Source organism: Choloepus didactylus, chromosome 13 (assembly GCF_015220235.1).
Source record: "Choloepus didactylus isolate mChoDid1 chromosome 13, mChoDid1.pri, whole genome shotgun sequence".
NCBI classification, from domain to species: domain Eukaryota; kingdom Metazoa; phylum Chordata; class Mammalia; order Pilosa; family Megalonychidae; genus Choloepus; species Choloepus didactylus.
Window position 1 is genome coordinate 75428515 of NC_051319.1, and position 20490 is coordinate 75449004.

Sequence of the window (20490 nt, forward strand, 5' to 3'; positions counted from 1 at the left end):
AATCTAAGCCTTAGTTACCTCATCTGCAAAATGAAGGAAATAGTGTCTACTTCACAGGGTTTATGAACATTATATAAATGAATATGTATAAAGTCCTTGCAATAGTGTCTGGCATATAGTTCAAGTGTTCAGTAAACATTAGCGAATAGGATTTGCCTGCATGGGCACTTTTCATAATTTGTAATTTTATAATCATTCTTTTCTTTGTTTATGCTCTCCCTCCCCACTATACCGTAAGCTCCCTGAAGTTGGGGATATATCTGCTTTGTTCACCACTGTATCCCCAGTGTCTAGCATAGTGCCTAGTACGTAGTAAATGTTCATTAATTATTTACTAATGTTAAATGAATAAAAGTTAGGAAAAACTTTCTAAAAGTGGGTGGGATATGAACAGATGGGGGGAAGGGTAAGGGCGGGATGGGACATGGGGTTGGGGGAAGGAGAACTTTAATAAAGGTACAAATGAACTAAAATGCTGGGGGTCTTGGTTCTAGTTTCAGCATGGCCACTTACTCTGTGTGGCCTTAACCAAGGTACTTCCCCTCTCTGAACCTCATTTTTCCGACTTCTTCAGTGAGGGGAATGAGTGACTTCTCAGGGACCTTACAGTTAATCTCTAACAGAGTGCAAGGCCTCTTGCATAACAGTATGAGAGATAAGGTCAGGTCCAGTCTATGGGCAGTTTTGAAAACCTCTGAGAATTTGAAGTATATCTTATAGGCTATGACAGGAAAGCGGTGGTATTTTCTGAGCAGAGACCAACTTGATTAAAATGAAGTGGTGCGCAGGCCAAATGGGACAGGGAGAGCCTCAAGGTGAAACGCTGTCAGGAGGCTCCTACAGTAACCCTAGGGAGAGGGAAGGTACACCTACAGCAGAAGCACAGTCTTAGCAGAAGACACTAAAGGAAGACTGACTATTAGGTCTTCTTCAGTTTCAGGTCTGGATGCTTGAGAGGAAGGTGGTACTGCGAGAGAAACAAGCAAGTTGGAGGAAAGAGAAAGGCAAGTGTTCAGTTTCAGATGCCCTAACATTTAAGGCAACACTAAAGAGGAGAATGCACAAGAACCCCCCTGCCAATCTGTAGCCCAGCTCACCAAACCAATCTTGGAGCCTTCATTTCACCAACACATTACAAAAGAGATGTGTATTCTTTCTCCCTGTCCTTTACCTTTGTCACCTGTTGACCCCTCCCTTAGCTCCTTCTCTCACAAAAACCCATCAGATATTCAACGGCCAATCCAAAACTCCCCTTCTCCGGGCAGCCATCCTGGAATACACCTCCTTAAGCTTAACGTGAAGTAGTAATATTTCACATTTTAACACCTAGGTAACTTGGTGATTAAAAAAAAAAAATTAACTATCTCATACTATCTAAATGTGCCACCCCACCAACAAAACTGGGAGCACTTATGAGCAAAAGTGGAATCCTTTGCCTTTACTTCTTCTGTATCTTTTTCCTTCTGCATCTTGAACCCGGAATAGTGCTAGGCCCTCTACGGTTGCTGGCTCAAGCACTCTGCTGGGTTCACTGGTCCTGACAGAGCCAGGGCTCTCAGGCTCTTAGGCTCTCAGTGGGGAAACTACATGGCTCCTGACTGGGTCTGCTCCAGACACCTGGTGCATGTCCACAGCCAGGGCTGCAATGGTGAGGACAGGATATGTGAACAGTCAGTTTGATGAATGATAGGGTAAGAGGACACAATCCTGCCTTGCTGGCTGAGAACTCACGAGGAAACAGATTCATTAGTAGCATTTGCTGTTTTGATATGCTTAACTTTTTTTTTTTTTTTTTTTTTTTTATTTGTGCAATTATCTGACATACTTTATTAATAGTAATGATTGATGTGGGTAATTGACAGTTTAGCAAATGCTTAAAATTTAACAAAAATATTCTTTATATATATCCACTTTACTTTGTCTACATTAATAGGGGCTTTTTAAGAGTGGTACTTATGAAAGAAACATGTTTTCAGATGATTTTCTCCTCATTTATGTCATTGGAGACTTGAGAAGTCAAGTTTATATAAATTGGCAATATGATTCTTATAAATATTTTTATACATATTTATCTCCTAGACCATTGTTAATGGATGAGGAATAACAGAAATGGTGATATGCTTAACTTTTATGATACAATTAAATGAGCTCTGATTGCTCAACAGTGATACCTGGGTTATCCTCAACAAGTACAGCTTTGTTAGTTTTAGCTGATGAATATTCCCTTTCTCAGGGAAGTATGGTGAAACACACATAAGGTAGAAAAGTAATCCAACAGGTAGTCCTTGGAAAACAAAATACCACCTAAAAAAATTTCTCTATATCACAGTAGGATCTAAAATGTTACTGCAGGAACCAGCAGTTAGTCTGGAACTAACCGTGACATGACCCAAGCAATCCCATGATCTCAGTGTGGTTCAGAGTCCTGTAAAATTCAGTCACTTACTCAGAATGTCCCATTCTAGCCTAGGTCATGATAAATTATCTGCAAAACAGGGCAGAGGTTATTACTGCTTTGTTTTGTTTAAAAGGACATAGAAAATTGGAACACAGAGGGCTCAGAAACAGGGAAGAACTGCAGCCACCCTGTCCACATCGTAGCACTGAATCCCTCCTGGGGGCAGACAGCAGCTGGTCACCACCAGGCCACAGGAATGTGAGTGCAGCATTGTATTTGCTGCTAAGAAGACCTTGACTGAGTGATCAGGCATCCCCTGTCAGTATTTAGAAACAGCTGAATGGCAAATTTCTATGTCCACAGCCCTAAAGCACCAAAACTCTAATAGCCAAACTTCTGCTGTGCAAACCTGAACAGTATTGATAATGGTCGTTCTAAAGCAGTGGGCTGGCATACCAGACAAAAACAGAAATAGAAAGGAAAAGAGCAAGACTGAAATACTTTTAAGTTATTATTTAAGGTCTCCTTTAAATTATTTTCTGTAATCACTGAGCCAGCAGTCCGTTGTTATTAATCCATATTCAACCAATTTAAGCAGTACTAGCAATGCCGGCTGAAAACAAATGCCTTAGTAATTTCCTAACTCTTGAGTGTTATTTTCTTGTCAGTTAAATTTAAAGCAACCCATTTGTGACCACATCATACCAAGTTAATCTCATCTAAAGTGTTTCACAAACCCTAACAGCTACACTAAGGTTTTATACTAACGAAAGCAATTTACGTAAATGAAATTTATGTCAATGCATTTTGTAAAAATTTTTTATTTTATAATAATTATGGTACTTATATGATAACATCTGTTGATATTCAGACTAAACTTGGCAAAGATTTAAACCCACAACATTTTCCATGCATCATGTACATTATCTGTGAAAAGCAATAAAAAAAAAGCAATGAATGCATTAATCATACCAATATCATCTGCAAAGCATAAATCTGAAATACCTTTCACGTCAGCTCAACTGCTCTTTTATTTTTTACACACCTGATTTTACGCCATCTGTAACAGGGCAAGACAAAGACTGTCGAGGAAATTATGTTTCTTAGCTGTTTGACTTTTACAAAATACTCAGACTAAGTTCTGTAAACAGAAGATTCACCATACCACTAAGAAATAATGATGTAGCTAAAATACCATTTTTATTAAAGGATGGTGTAATGACCATAGCATTTTCACACTGCAGTGTGGTGTCATATCTACATTTTTGACACCTGCTTTACATTTACCCTCATCTATCTATTGCATGTGTTTTTGACAATACATATCAGTTCTATTGTTTAACAGAAATGGTAGATGCAAGATTCCAAATAATAACATTTTAGGTTCTAATTCCCTTCCTGGTGGACATAATCACTGATGTTCCAGCCACCACCTGACCACAACCACATGGTCCTGCCCAGGGCTTGCTGAAACTCCAGGAATCATCCCAAACTGAACACCAACATGAATACATCACATGGATATTTTGTATTAGCTTCTCGAATATTAGGTAAAGTTTGCTAAAACATGAATTTCTCTACTCCCCTGTTCTGAGAAAGCTATGGACACTTTCACAGGTTTCTAGTCTACTGTAATTACAAAGCCCATCAATGGACACAAGTTTAAATGCAAGCTACTGTGTGTGATAACCATACAAGTTTTCACTTTACCTAGCTCCCAGACACATAAATATTAGACTATACCTTAAAAGCAAAATGACACTTTCTAACCCATATGATCCCTAAGCCTTGAGAACATCCTTTCCGGGAGTGCTTCCCCATCCTCACATATGGGGGAGTGCTTCAAGAGTGTGGAGATGTAACACAGTACTGCAACACAGTATTGCATTACTGATTCACAACTTCGATGCATACCAAGTTTTGGTGCATAACAATGAACAATAAAACCCCTACTTATTCCTTCATAATCAGGAATGTTGAGACCTCCACCAAAGTCCTGCAGAGAATTAAGATTTTCATTAACAGTTGTCTCTCTTCTGGTATCATCAAGCCCTGAACTTCATTAAGTGTTTCAAAATATTACCCACAAACCTATTATAAAACTCCTCAATAAAACATTTTTATGAAGTAAGTGAGCAACAGTAACTTGCAACTTCTCTACTGCAGGAAGATAAACATTTTACACCCCCCAAACTCACATTTGGTGCTACTGCTGCTAGATGCACAGAACCCCACCTCTCCCCCACCCCGCCTAGGCCATTCAGAACACTCCCTTTCACCAGCCCTGTCCTCACCCACATCCCAGCTTGGGATCTTCCAACTGCAGCAGTTACAAGAACCAAATTGTGATGAAGATAGAGAATAAAGTTTGGACCCTGCTCTGCAAAAGATACTGTCCTTTGACAAATGTTAGATCAAGCCAAATAAAATTACCATTTTTGTAGGTCAAAACTGACTATCAGCTAGTTTGTATGATTCCACCTAACATAATCAAATACCCTGCCAGGCAGCCCCACCTAAGGAAGCATGGACAAGGCACAAGGAGCTCCTCCAGGAATGCAGAGAACTCACAAAGCTCGGTCCCTTTCCTCAATGAAACATTCTCTCATTACCAACTGGAGATCCCTTATAACCTCCACCCAGCAGTCATTCAACCAAAGGTACCAACCCAACTCAGGTTCCCAGCCACCACTGCTTACCTACTCCTGATAGAAAACTTGTTTCCATGCTGAATAAGGGTGATCCAAGAAATTCAGGAGTGAGAGAAAGAGCACAGCCCTGCCAGGGGGTTATGGTGCCGCCTGACCAGTTTAAGCTCCTGCCCTGGAGGGCTCCACCTGCTGGCATCTGGCATAAGCTGTGTCCTGGGTTCCAAAGCCTCACTTCCTATACTACTGTTTAAACTTAAAATTTCCTCTGATTTCATAAGCTTCCTGCTTGTCCCCATATCTGACAGAGCATGGCAAAATTTATCTTTATGGGACACTCACACCCACATTTCTAACCGACATCTTGTTCTTTCAATGCAGACACCCTGCAGTTCCCAAATATCTAAGTTTATATACCACTTAGAGATCTCTCCCTCCTTATGTCTACATGAACAGAAAAAAGCAAAACTCCATTATAAACGCCAACGTCACCCCATCTGAGTGCAAGCATTTCTTGTGTGAGAACTCCCTGCTGTGAGTTCTAGCCCTGCCATGCCCTGACTGCTCACAGGGTGTCACCATCACCCTCTCACTACCCACCAACCCACACATACTGTGGGTGGTCGGTGCAATCCAGAGCCCAAACACCGTCACCAAGGGCAGACAGTGGGCTAACAGCAACTGAAACCTATGCCTACTTCATTCACCTGCCCTATTAGAATCCCTTGGAAATTTATGCACTTATAATTTCCAAGTATTTGCACTCATCTGAGCTACCAAATGAATTGGGACTATTCGGAATTAACCATATCTCAGAATAAAACCTCTGATAGAAAACAAGTTAAAATGTATTTTGTTGGTTATTTATCATTACAGTATAAATTACAATAACCCAAAGGTTTGAGAAATAGGATTTTTATCCAGCATCACTGAAAATAAACCTACAATGTATGAATCCAGTCAACACATAAGGGGGAAAATGTTCATTTTCCATAGTAATAAAAGAAATGAATTCTAAAGCAAACTTGTGGTACCATTATACACACATTATGTAAGCAAACCATTAAAAAAATTGTAACACCCAACTTAGGGTAATCATACTTCTGAAGATTCATTGTAAGTAAAATGAAAAGACTATGTAAAGAACTGAAAATGCTCTTATTTTATTGAGCTTAAGAAACAGAATGCAATTTTTTTACCTTTATGTTCAGCAAAGGTTAAAAAAAAAGTGACAGCACATAGTGTGGGTTGCCTCTCTCAAGGGAGAGGGTCATCAGTTCTGACCATGGCTTCCTACAGAGTGTAGAGCTGAGGCAGGAGAGGTGCTGCTGTTTTGGTGGCAGGAGCATTAAGTAGCAAGTGGGCCTCCCTTACCTCCTGCTGAGGGAGGGGTGGTAGTGAGGAAAATGTGGTCTTGCCATGATATGCACATGGTGATGCCTGTTCACAATGAAAAACTACAGACCCACAGGCAATAACAGACAGCTTCATACATCATCTTTGCATACATGCAAGACTATATCTAGAAAATAAATTTCTTGCATAGGACAATGGGTATATACATTTTAAAAACTGATAGATATCGGGGAAAAACAAGGGAGAGTTTAAAATATTCACAGATAGACACAGAGAGTTGTGAACAAGAGACCTGCTCCACAAGAAATACTAAAGGAAGCACTACAGGCAGATAGGAAAAGACAGAGAGAGAGGTTTGGAGAAGAGTGTAGAAATGTGAAGATTATCAGTAAGAGTAACTAAAAGAGTAAAAAGAGAACAAAAAAAAATACATATGACATAAAATCCAAAAGACAAAATGGTTGAAGAAAGTACTGCCTTTACAATAATAATATCAAATGTTAATGGATTAAACTCCCCAATCAAGACACAAAGATTGGCAGAATGGGTAAAAAAAAAAAAAAAAAAAAAAAAAAAAACAGGATCCATCCATATGCTATTACAAGAGAGTCACTTTAGACACAAGGACAAAAAAGGGATGAAAGTGAAAGGTTGGAAAAAGATATTTCATGCGAACAATACCAGAAAAGAGCAGAGGTAGCTATACTAATATCAAACTAGACTTCAAATGTAAAACAATTAAAAGAGACAAAGAAAGACACCATGTATTAATAAAAGGAACAATTCTCTTTAATGAATATAGACACAAAAATCCTCAACAAAATACTTGCCAACTGAATTCAGCAGTACATTAAAAGAATTATACACCATGACCAACTGAGTTTTATCCCAGGTATGCAAGGATGGTTCAACACACGAAAATTAATGTAATACACCACATCAATAAATCAAAGGGGAAAAACCATGTGATCATTTTGATTGATGCAAAAACAGGCATTTGACAAAATTCAACATCCTTTCTTGATGAAAACACTTCAAATGAAACAAATAGATGGAAATTTCCTCAATATGATAAAGGGAATATATGAGAAACCCACAGCTAACATCATACTCAATGGGGAAAGACTGAAAGCTTTCCTTCCAAGATAAGGAACAAGACAAGGATGCCCACCATCACCAATGTTATTCAACATTCTGCTGGAAGTTCTAGCTAGGCCAATTAGGCAAGAAAAAAGAAATAAAAGGCATCCAAATTGGAAAGGAAGAAGTAAAACTTTCACCGTCTGCAGATGACATGATCCTATATGTAGAAAATCCCAAAAAATCTACAGCAAAGCTACTAGAGCTAATAAATGAATACAGCAAAATGGCAGAATACAAGATCAACACACAAAAATCAGTAATGCTTCTATACACTAGTAAAGAGCAATCTGAGGAGGATATCAGATGGTTGCCATTTACAATAGCAACCAAAAGAATCAAATATTTAGGAATAAATTTAACCAAGGACCCAAAAGACCTATACACAAAAAACTACAAAGAATTGCTAAAAGAAATCAAGAAAGACCTAAACAAATGGAAGACATACCATGTTCATGGACTGGAAGACAAAATATAGTTAAGACGTCAATACTACCCAAATTTTACTTATAGATTCAATGCAATGCCAATTAAAATCCCAACAACTTACTTTGCAGAAACAGAAAAACCAATAATCAAATTTATTTGGAAGGGCAGGGTACCTCAATAGCTAAAAATATCTTGAGAAAGAAAAATGAAGTGAGAGGTCTCACACTATCTGACTTTAAAGCATATTACAAAGCTACAGTGGTCAAAACAGCACCGTACTGGCATAAAGGTAGATATTCTGACCACTGGAATCAAACTGAGTGTTCAGAAATAGACCCTCTCATCTATGGACAATTTATCTTTGAAAAGGCGGTCAAGTCAACTCAACTGGGACAAAGCAGCTTCTTCAACAAATGATGCTTGGAGAACTGAATATCCAAAAGAATGAAAGAGGACCCCTATCTCACAAAGTACAAAAAAATTAACTCAAAATGGATCAAAGATCTAAACATTAGAGCTAAGACCATAAAACTATTAGAAGAAAATGTAGGGAAAGAGCTTAAAGATCTTAAAGATCTTAAGAAGTGATTTCTTAGACCTTACACCCAAAGCACAAGCAATGAAAGAATAGATAAATGGGCTCTCCTCAAAACTGAAAACTTTTGCACATCAAAGGACTTTGTCAGGAAAGTAAAAAGGCAGTCTACACAATGGGAGACAATATTTGGAAACCACATATCAGATATGGGTTTAATATCCAAAATACGAAAAGATCCTACAACTCAACAACAAAAAGACAAACAACCCAGTTTAAAAATGGGTAAAAGACATGGACAGACAGGCACTTTTCCAAAAAGGAAATACAAATGGCTCAAAACATATGAAAAGATGCTCAACTTCACTAGCTATTAGGGAAATGCAAATCAAAATGACAATGCAATATCATCTCACAACTATTAGAAAGGCCATTATCAAAAACAAACAAACAAACAAAAAAACTCACAAAATTACAAGTGCTGAAGAGGATGCGGAGAAAGAGGTATACTTATTCACTGTTAGTGGGAATGTAGAATGGTGCAACTGCTCCGGAAGGCATTTTGACAGTTCCGCAGGAAGCTAAGTATAGAATTGCCGTGTGATCCAGTAATCCCATTATTAGGCATATACTCGGAGGAACTGAAGGCAGGGACGTGAACAGACATTTGTAAATCGATGTTTATAGCAGCATTATTCATAATTGTCAAGAGATGGAAACAGCTCAAATGTCCATCAATGGAAAAGTGGGTAAACAAACTATGGTATATACATATGATGGAATATTACGCAGCTGTAAGAGTAAAGTTATGATGCTTGCAACAATGTGGGTGAACCTTGAGGACATTATGTTGAGTGAAATTAGCCAGAAACAAAAGGACAAATACTGTATGGTCTCACTAATATGAACTAACTATAATGAGCAAACTCTGAGAATTAAAGTTAAGAACACAGGTTATCAGGAGGTAGAAAGAGGGCAGAGATTGGGCATTTGATGCTGAAGGAGTACAGAATGTGCAACTAGAATTGACTATAAAGGTCCAGAAATGGATAGTACAATACTATGTGATGGCAGTACAATATTGTAAGTTTAATGAACAAAGCTGAGTGTGAGTATGGTTGAAAGATGAAGGCTAGGGGCAACTATGACACCAGAATGAAAGATAGAGGATAAAAACTGGGACTATATATCTTAGCAAAACCTCGAGTGGACAATGATGGTGATTACATGTACAAATATAAAAAAGTTTATAAATGAGGGTGAACAAATGAATGGTATCATTGTAAGAGGATGAAAATGGGATGCCATGCTGGTTTGGATCTGTTATGTACACCATAAAAGACTAAGTTCTTTTAATCCACTCTTCTGGGGGCAGACCTATTGTGGGTGGGATCATTTGATTAGCCTGTTTCCATGGAGATATGACCCACCCAGTTGTGGGTGGAAATTTTTGATTAGATGATTTCCATGGAGATGTGATCCTACCCATTCAAGTTGAGACTTGATTAGTTTACTGGAGTCCATAAGACTTCGTTCAAGTTGGGACTTGATTAGTTTACTAGAGTCCATAAGACTTTGGGGAGAGAGAGCTCAGAGCCCACACACACCGAGATGCAGACAGAAAGATGTTTGGAGATGCTAAGCGAAAAGATGAAGCCCAGAGTTTGCCTGGGAGAAGCTAAGTAAGAACCCACAGATGCTTAAAAAGAAAGCCACTGGAATCAGAAGCTGAAAGAAATGCAACCCAGGGGCAAAGGACCCACAAGAGAAGCCGAGAGAGACATTTTTGAGGGAAGCTAAGATATATAATCCAGAGTTTGCCCTCAGAGAAGCTGAGAGAGAAGCTAAGGCAGAAAAGCCCAGAGATGCTCAGAGACAGAAGCCCAGAGACATGTTGAAGAAGCCACAGAAACCAGAAGCCAAACCCAGGAGAGGCCCAGCAGACCTCTGGCCATGTTACCTTCCCATGTGACAAAGGAACCCCAGATGCCATCGACTTTTCTTCAGAGAAGGTATCATCCTGTTGATGCCTTAATTGGGACATTTTCGTGGCCTTAGAACTGTAAATTTGTGAACTAATAAACCCTCATTGTAAAAGTCAATCCATTCCTCATATATTGCATTCAGCAGCTTTAGCAAACTGGAACAGATGGTATAAGGAAAAAATACAATAAATGCAAACTAGGGTCTATAGCCAACAGTATCCTTGTAATATTCTTCCATTAATTGTAACAAAGGCAATATACCAAGGCTAAATGTCAGTAAGAGGGGGATATAAGGGATGGATATGGGATTCTTGTTGTTTCTCCTTTTTTATTATTTTTTTTAATTCTTGATTTTTAAATTTTTTTCCCTCTTCATTTGCAGAGGAAATGGAAATGTTCTCATATAGACTGTGGTAGTGAATGCATAACTATGTGATTATACCAGGAGCCACTGAATGTTCACTTAGGATGGATTGCATGGTGTTTGAATAAAGCCATTTAAAATATTTTTTTAAAAATTGATGGAAATTGCCTAATTGCCCTCCAAAAAGATTATATCAATTTATACTCCCACCTCTTCACTACCCATCTCCCATATCACAGCTGCACATCCTTCCTTACCAACTGTGACACCATGGTCCACTATTTTAATCTCTTCCTTACCCACAGTCTTATTTCCCTTGCCCTGTTCCTCCATTCCATTCATTTGGCAAAAGCTCAGCCCATTAAACCCAATTCTCCACCTACTCAGAGCCAGTGCCCAAGTAGCTGAGCACAGCTGGACGAAACACAACAAATATACACTCTACATGTAAGACCATAAATCACCAGTGGACACTGAGCACTGTCTAGCAACTGACCACATTTCCCTAGTTAGGTTACTATCCTATTTCTCAGGGTGACTATTCCATACCTTTTCCCGTCTTCCCAGATTTCCAACACTGTTCCCTCCAGCCCCCACTCACTCTCAATTGATAGCTTCACTGTAAATAAACGATACATATTGTTCTAGTTTGCTAATGCTGCGGAATGCAAAACACCAGAGATGGATTGGCTTTTACAAAGGGGGTTTATTTGGTTACACAGTTACAGTCTTAAGGCCTTAAAGTGTCCAAGGTAACACATCAACAATCAGGTACCTTCACCGGAGGATGGCCAATGGCATCCAGAAAACCTCTGTTAGCTGGGAAGGCACGTGGCTGGCATCTGCTCCAAAGTTCTGGTTTCAAAATGGCTTTCTCCCAGGACGTTCCTCTCTAGCAAGCTTGCTCCTCTTCAAAACATCACTCACAGCTGCACTGAGTTCCTTCCGTTATGTCAGCTCATTTATATGGCTCCACTGAGCAACTTAAACCTACCCTGGATGCGTGGAGCAACACCTCCATGGAAACCATCCAACCAGAGTCATCACCCACAGCTGGGTGGGGAGCATTCCAAAGAAACACTCAGAGTTACAATCTGATCAACCCTGATAACGCCTGCCCATACAAGATTACATCAAAGATAATGGCGTTTGGGGGACATAATACATTCAAATTGGCACACATATGAAAAAGACTAAAGGAGAACAGAGAAAAATGAAAGGAGTTGCAGTGGAAAATTATTTTTTTAATTTACACTATCTTAATATGTTGTTGTTATAGTGCAACTAGAATATAAACAATGACTTTTCTGTCTTAAAGGAAAGATGAGTAAGGATCTTTCAGTCCAGAGAATCACCTATCTTAACATCAGTTGTTAGAAAGAGAAAAGCAGCCCCTACCAACAGGGAGATGGGCTAGTACTACCAGCTAGGCCTTGGTGCTGCTACAAGCTGACCTGGCATTCAGACTTGGTGTTCTCTTGTTGAACATAAACAACATCAGGCAAGGCCATGATGGATCAAGACAAAAACAAGACCACTCTGTAATCATGTCTAACACAGTCAAAAACATGAACATTGTCTAAGACACCAAATACCAAACATCCCCCTCTCCTGGCTTATATGGGTGACTAGGTGTTCTAGTTTGCTAATGCTGCTCCTGGAATGCAAAACACCAGAGATGGATTAGCTTTTACAAAGGGGGTTTATTTGGTTACACAGTTACAGTCTTAAGGCCTTAAAGTGTCCAAGGTAACACATCAACAATCGGGTACCTTCACTGGAGGATGGGCAATGGCATCCGGAAAACCTGTTAGCTGAGAAGGCACGTGGCTGGCGTCTGCTCCAAGTTCTGGTTTCAAAATGGCTTTCTCCCAGGACCTTCCTCTCTAGGCCACAGCTCCTCTTCAAAATTCACTCTCAGTTGCTCTTGGGGCGTTTGCTCTCTCTTAGCTTCTCAGGAGCAGGAGTCCGCTTTTAACGGCCCTCTTCAAACTGTCGCTCTTCCACAGCGCCCCTCTCAGCTTCTATGCCTTCTTCAAAGTGTCCCTCTTGGCTGTAGCAAGCTCACTTCTTTTGCCTGAGCTTATATAGTGGTCTAGTAAACTAATCAAGGCCTAAGCTCAATGGGCGGGGCCACACCTCCATGGAAATTATCTAATCAGAGTTATCACCTACAGTTGGATGGGTCACATCTCCATGGAAACACTTAATCAAAGAATTACAATCCAATCAACACTAATAAGTCTGCCCACACAAGACTGCATCAAAGAATATGGCTTTTTCTGGGGGACGTAATATATACAAACCGGCACACTAGGCTTCTTGATCAATCAATTTTAGCTTTAACTTCACTTCAGTCTGTTCTCCCTACAGATATTTATTAAAATACCCAATCATAAAACTACTCTCATGTCCTGAAAGCATCCAATCCAAATCTCTGCTTCCTTAAATACTCCCCAAATCACTAATACAAGCCCAAATCCTGTAATAAGTCTTTTCTAATACTTTCTTCCTGAAATGGCCCAAGATTCTCCATGAGGAAAGTTCTTCCTCATTACCATGAGTACTAACAAACCCAACTTGCTCAATTTTACGTATGCTCCTGGTGGTCTTTGACTGGAGGGCACTGACGGTTGTCATTGTTATCAGTTGCCATTACAGGGCCATTGTACATGCAGAAGTCATAGACAGGAGACTGGCTAGAAAACTGGCCCCAAGATATAACCTCAGTGCTGGTTCTCTGAATAAATTCCCTGACACTGCTGATTTCCTTACCATCTACCTCCTTCTCCTAAAAGCTGTGTGAAGGAGAAAAACAAAAAAAAGATGAGTTAATTAAATATCTCAGTGAATAACCTTACAACTAATCAAGGATGTCCTGCACAGCTTCCCTTCCCTCGTATTTCTGGAAGTCACCATCCCAAGTGCAAGGACAGAGTGATTCTGGAGGACTGACTCAAGGGCAGAGCCCAAGGCAACACAACTCAAGTACTTTAAGCCACATGTTCAAGCCCAATAAATTAGCCCAGGCTTAAAGAAGTCAGGCTGTACACATGTAAGAATTTTAATAAGCTTGGAAAATGCTACCGAGAGGTATGCACAAGCTTACTATACCAATGGGATTCCCTGCCACCAGCTGCAGGTGCTAAGACCCTAACAAGAGCGGTCAAGCACATGGGGTGGCAGGGACAGGCCGTCTGTCTGCTCAGTACAGGTTTCCTCACGAGTTGGGGATTCACAGCATAAGGCTGGCAGCCAGATGGTTGGAACAGTACATGCAGCTCAGTGGAGTGAATGGCATTTACAAGGAAAACATGCTGAAGGTTTCTTTTTGGTGGAAATCTGGTCCTCACACACCCTTTTAGAAACTAGCAAACACTAGTCAATGCCTGCATTCATCAATGCATGTTTGTACCCAGAGCTGTGCTAGGTACAATAGAGAATTACTTCAGCAAACATGGTCTCTGACTTCTAGATGCTGACACCTAATATACATAAAAACAATAAATCTGTCCAAAGGATTGCCAAACTAACTGAACAAACATGAAAGTCAAAAGCATTTACCTTATATAAATGCAATGAAGTAATAACTCAAAGGCAAGTCATGGGAGATGACTCTCTAACATGACTCCATTAGGTGGGACCCTAATGGAACAGTTACCTTGTTAAGGCTGTGTCTCCAGGGGAGAGGTAAGGTTTTAAGAAAAGCTTCAAAGGTTGGCTATGGGGTTTGGGGAAAATGTGTCAATCAGGGAAGGAGGTACAGCTTGGGAGAAGAATCAGAGATAGAAATACAACTACAGGAAGAAAGAAAATTTACCAGCCACTTAGGAAAGTAAGCAAAATCAGTCAGGCAAGTGTATGTTGCCAATTATTTTTACTCGTGCTCCCTTATGATAAACACAAAAAGCTCATACCTTCTTCCAATGTTATTTGAAATTTCCAAAGAAACTAAATACCCTAGCCAACACCAAAGTAAAGCAACTGTGATTTTAGAATTTGATTTTCCAAATGACACAAACCAACCCATTCCCCCAGAGCCAAAAGTCACCCAGTTTGGTTGTAGCAACTGTCAAGGAGGATAGAATAACTATCACTGAATTCTAAAAGAAGGGAGAATCTGGAACTGGATCCACAGGAGACCAGACAACCAGCAGCATCAGAAACCATTATAGCCTAAGGTGACAACATAGATCACGGCACTAGCAAGAATTTATAATATTTACCTGATTAAAATTTTTGAACAAGAATTCTTTGTAGATGGCATCTCTCTCACTTAATTCTGACCATCCTGCCGCTTTAAGGTCAAGTATAACTTGGTTCCTCTCTTCTGCTGTCAACCAGTGAGCATCTGCTGACTGTAAAGAGAACACATTTAATATCTGAAAATGTAGAGGTTTGGTTAAACTCAAATGAACTTATAGTTCTGTACTTTATGTATAGATGTAGAGAAAAGTTTCAAGGGCAACAAATTCTTACCGTCGTTGGCTCCTTTGTTCTCAAAAGATAGACAAAAGCATGGCTGGTTCTATGCAAAATGAGCTACTTCCTCAGTGTGCTGTCTTTCCTCCCCTTACTGCTGCCTCAAACTCCACAATTCTGCTTCTCTGGTTTATTACAGATCTAGCCAAGATTGACCATTACCACTGGTCATCTCAGATATGTGCACAATTGCAGCACTCTGGGACTTGGGAAACTGGTAAAAAACACACACGCACCTGAGGAAACCCTGCAAGTCCATTTACAAAACCAGGATTACAACTCAGGGTTCCAAATCCCTGTGCTTCTGCTCTTTGGATGGTCCCACACCACCACGGGTAGGTTTCACTGCTTACTCACGTGGGTCTTAACTGTTTGGGATCATTATTCCTTTTTCAAATCTGATGAATCTTGGGCAATCCCCAGGGGTGCTGGGGAACAAATGCACTTTTACATACAATCTTGTATTATAAATTCTGGGAACTCTCTGACCCTGTGGGCCACAGGTAAAAAGCCGTTGTCTTAGTGGAGTGAATCTATGAAACCCTTTTCTCAAAGCAACAGAAGATGAACTCCTTCCATAATTTGGCCGGAGTGCTACCCAGTTCTAAGCATTTGTGTGCACTGTCTCCCTTGCTCCTACTAACTCAGCAATGACTTTCACAAACCCCAGCTCTGTTGGTTGACAGGCCCATACTTCCCATGTTAGTTGTTTTTTAACCGAAGAACTCTAAAAATTGTAGCCAGAGAAAAGGATACTCTACTAAAAGTGAGAGGAGCTGGCTTCTCATTTGAGCATAAGTGCCAACCAATACTTACTGCCTTGCCTACTTGGAGGGCTACTGTAGGCTAAGGTGAGAGAGAGACTGTCAACCAAAAAGACTGAACTACTGTGAGGGCTCCTCAGCAAAGGGTAACTGGGGGCTGAGTTTATTCTCCACCACGAAGCTACAACTCACTTCCACTAAGTCCAGAAATTTTTTGTCACTGACATTAGCATAATTAAGAGGGCAAAATTGTTTTACTTCAAGACAATTTATGTCTGTGAAGAGAAAAAAGGATATTAATGAACCAATTTTCTAGTTTTTATTCCATGCTAGATCAGCTACCCCTTCCCACAACTAACAAAAGTAAAAATTGAAAAAGTAAAAGCTTCTTTAAAAGACTTGTTATAAATTGAAGAATAAAAAAATGTACTCATTAGTTTTACAATGATAGTTCTGAAAAAGTTTACACAAATATCCACGGCAAGACATACTAAATACAAGTATTTAAAATCAACTCGGAATAGCTCAGTAAAGAAATGGAATCATCTGTGCCCACATTGAAAAGCTACAAAGAAAACTATCAAACATGCTGCTATAATGCAGCAGTCACCTGGAGCCTGGGGAATGTGTTCTGAGCTGTTTTCTCTGCATGCTCAGCCATCCACATCCCCAGTGAGATCAATGGTGTGCACTCTGTGCTCACAACAGATGTCTGCCCAAGAACCAAGATCATGTCCAGGACTGTAAAATGGATCCACTCTCTATCCACAACACTCATGGCCCCCTTGAGGGTCCACCCCTTTGTGGCTGGCTTCCTTTTTAGGAGTAGGGGAGAGGCTGAGAACACTGGAAAGAGCAAACTTGATTCAAGGCCCAGCTTTATTACTTTTAGCCATGGAATGCTGAATAAATCACTTAGCCTCTCTGAATTCCGGTGTCCTCATCTCTACAGAATATTACTGTTGAGATTTTTTGAAAGACTTAAAATTAAAGAGATCTTGTATGCAAAGGCACCCAGTCTTGAGTCCAGCACATGGCAGCCATTCAGATCATGTTTGTTTACTCATTCTTCTCCCCTACCATAATTGTACTTGAACATCATAAATGTATTTCACTACCAAACCCTTGGGTGGGGGTGCGCCTTGAGGCAAGCCTAGGTGACAGTGAACACTCAACTTCTGTTCTCTCCCTAATACTCAGGAATAAGCAACAGAGTGCTTCTCTCCCTCCATCATCGAGCTATTTTAGTTATCTTCTATTAAAGAAATTGTAAAGTGTGCTAACAAGCAACTTAAAAAAATGAATTGGTGAATCTGATGCAACATTTCTCCACCAGGTGGCGCTGCATGTTAAAACTTTCCCTCAAGTTAGTATCACAAAATACTAATTTCCAACGCAGGAAAACGGACCCCTTGAAAGAGGCAAGAGAACCCGATGTGTCACACAGAAGAAAGTGTCCTTTAATAATAATTACTCTGAAAAATGAACACAAAAACAAGTTAGTTAATTCAACAGTCAACCCGTTTACAGCGGGCCGTGAGGGAGGCGGTCCCTGGTCTCACGGAGCGCACAATCTCGAGGACCCAACGGCACCAGTCAGCGTAACCATCAAATATTTTACAAATACTTTTCATATTTATGAAGTCCTTTCATAACTTATTTTAAGACAAAACCCGTTCTCGTTTGTTTTCCGGTTAGCAATTTCGTTGGCTACGACAGAAATTTTAAGCCAAGGAAAAACTGGAAGATGCTGCGGGCACCTTCGCTCAAACCAGCGCGTCAGGCAGGTGCCGGGTCCCCACACTTCGCGACTCTACGTCCGAGCCCGAAGGCCCGGCAGATTCCCGGGCCTGTCCCAGCCCCTCCTGCCCCTCAGCCTGCGCCGTGGGGGCCTCGCCCTCCTCCCGCACACGCGCCTCCTCTGACTCACCATGGCCGCGAGGCTCCAGTCCCGGCCCCAAAGCGCCGCGAACAAACGTCGCGTCGCCCCGCACGCCCCCAGCACGGCCGCCATAGCCACGCGCCGAGGGCTGCCCGGCGCTCTGCCTGCACGCCCGCCCGCGTCACGCTCGGCGCCCGCCGCCCTTATTGCCTGGCTGCGGGGTTGACCCTGAGCCGGCGGCCGTGAGGACAGCTCCCAGCCCCGGGCCGAGTCTCCCGCACAGCGCGGGCCTCGCCGTGCAGGCCCACGCGCGTCAAGACCCCGGAAAGCCCCCAGGAGTATGAATGGTCGTCAACTTTATTGGCAGCCGGGACCGACATGGCGCTGCAGGCCTGCAGATCCCGCCTCTGCTGTCCTTCAGCGTCATCCCTGCCTTGATGTCCGGTTTTCCTGTCTGGCGGGACGCTGCGGGCTTCCTTTCGTGCTTAGGCTCGGCCTCTGGTTCTGCTTTTCGGTCTTCGGAATTCTGCCGCCGCTTCGGGCCTCGGGTTGCCGCGGGGTCGCAGACGGTCTGACTGTCCCCGACTCCCACGTTGGCAGGGAGAGAACAGGGGATAGCGGGAGATGAGCTGAGGGTGTTTCGGGACAGTCACTCCAGTTGACATTAATTCAGCATTCACTGGAGATGGCGGACCATAGTGGTTCAAATCTGGGGCTTCTAAGTGAGGCAACCATGGGTTTGAATCTAAGCTCTGCACTTAGCTGCAAGCCCTTGGGCAAGCTAGCTCATCTATAATGACTTAAGTAAGATAGTCAGGAAAAGCTGACTCATAGTGCTCTGGAAAAAGTAGCAGTATCAACATCAGCGTAGATGTAGCACACGCTAGGCCCTCGAGATACCTGTGGACGGATCTAGATAAATTTCCTCTTGTACCGTTTTTGGAAGTATTGTTTCCTTTATATGTGTGTGTGTGCATGTGTATTTATTAATATTTTTACCGTTATAATTCGCATACCATAAACTTTATCCTTTAAAGAGTACATACAGTTCAGTGGTTTTTAACATATGCACTGGTATCATTTTTTTACTGGTTTAAACAAATTAATATAAGCAGTTTTGCAGAGGATATAACAATACACTCAATATATATTTTTTTAAAGATCAAAGTCCATTTAAGTTCAACTTAGCAGTTGCTAGCAGTCAGTTTTGTTTCGCATATGGACTTTTGAGAAAACAAGGACTTTGCCTCAAAATAGCCTAAAAGTCAAACTTCTGACCAGAGCCACCTTCTTCCCTTTTGTCCACATGAAAAGATTTAACTATTTCAAGTAGAAAACTCAAGGGAGAAATCACACTGGGGGGCACTGATCAAATATCATTGATCTTAAGGCATTTATCCAAGACACTAAAATGCAAGAACCTAGCTTCATTCCATTGTAGCCTTGGTTTCTTTTGCCTGGTGCTTGAGGCTGAGACAAGGGGTAGGATTAAAAGTTGCATTTCTGTTATTTACAATGTGTATTTATGATCATGAAAAATGCTCTACAAATTTGCTCATTGATGTGAGAACTGAAGAATGAACTGGTAGATATGAGTTAACAAGTTAGTGACCCTTCATTTTCAGTAGGTATAACTTCCTCATTTTCGTTCCTTAATGCCACCATATGAAACTGTGGCATCTAGCCCTAGTCAAGAAAATAGCAGCAGGGACGCTAGGGCCAGAGGGAAGGGATGCCCACCAACAGGAGCTGTGCATGCTCTGCCCTCACATGTAGCTCCCCAGTTAATAAGTTTTAATTCCCTCAGCAAAGATTTACCAAGCATGTCCTCTATCGTAGACACCATGCTTGTCTTGGAAGAATTAGCTTCCACTTCCCTTTCCCTCGGCACCAGTGTCTCCTGGTGTTCAACCACGATCTCTACACTCGAACTTCCTCTCAGGGACTAGCCCTACTCCACATGTCTGCAGAAGATCTCCAGGTTAGCTGGTCTCAGCCAAGTGTTAGAAGCAAAGCCATGGATCTTTAGGTCATCCTGGGAGTCTTCCCTAACCTCCAGATGAGACATGAAAATTTCCACACTGGGAATCTGCCCCCAAGGAAATGAGCCCATATACAACCGTAATATCCAGCAAAAGGAGATAGGTTAGGTAAGTAATGCTGAATCTACTCCAAGTTAGGAATATTATCAACAGTAAAATATTTACCACTTGTTAAAAGAAAAAAACAACAAGGTGCTAAATTAAGTTATATCTAAATTATGATTACAACTATGGGAAACACACAGGAAAAGACTAGAGGAAAGGTATACAATGGTGCCCAGGCTGTGGCACAGAGAGGCCGGCCAGGGTGTCATCCCATCTAGAAGCTCTGGAGTCAGAATGATTCATTTTGAAGCTTGGTTCCACCACCGGAAACTGCATGACCCAGGAGCAAGTTATTTAGGACCTGAGTTTACTCTTATGTAAAATGAAGATATTTAAAAGTAGTGTCAGTCTCAGCTGTTA

The 20490-nt window shown here is 41.1% G+C and overlaps 1 long non-coding RNA gene across 3 annotated transcripts in view; it reads right to left on the minus strand.

Moving 5' to 3' along the window:
• Window positions 1-19420, minus strand: part of LOC119507568 — a 136019-nt gene extending 116599 nt beyond the window's left edge. The window contains exons 1-3 of one of the 3 annotated variants that reach the window (XR_005211308.1): window positions 18032-19100; window positions 15082-15213; window positions 13045-13653 (exon numbers count right to left, since the gene is read on the minus strand). This is a non-coding gene — a long non-coding RNA (uncharacterized LOC119507568). Of the gene's footprint in view, window positions 1-13044; window positions 13654-15081; window positions 15214-18031 lie in introns of those variants that run through there. The other 2 variants (XR_005211309.1, XR_005211310.1) reach the window with 2 other exon arrangements.
• Window positions 19421-20490: the final 1070 nt, after the last annotated feature.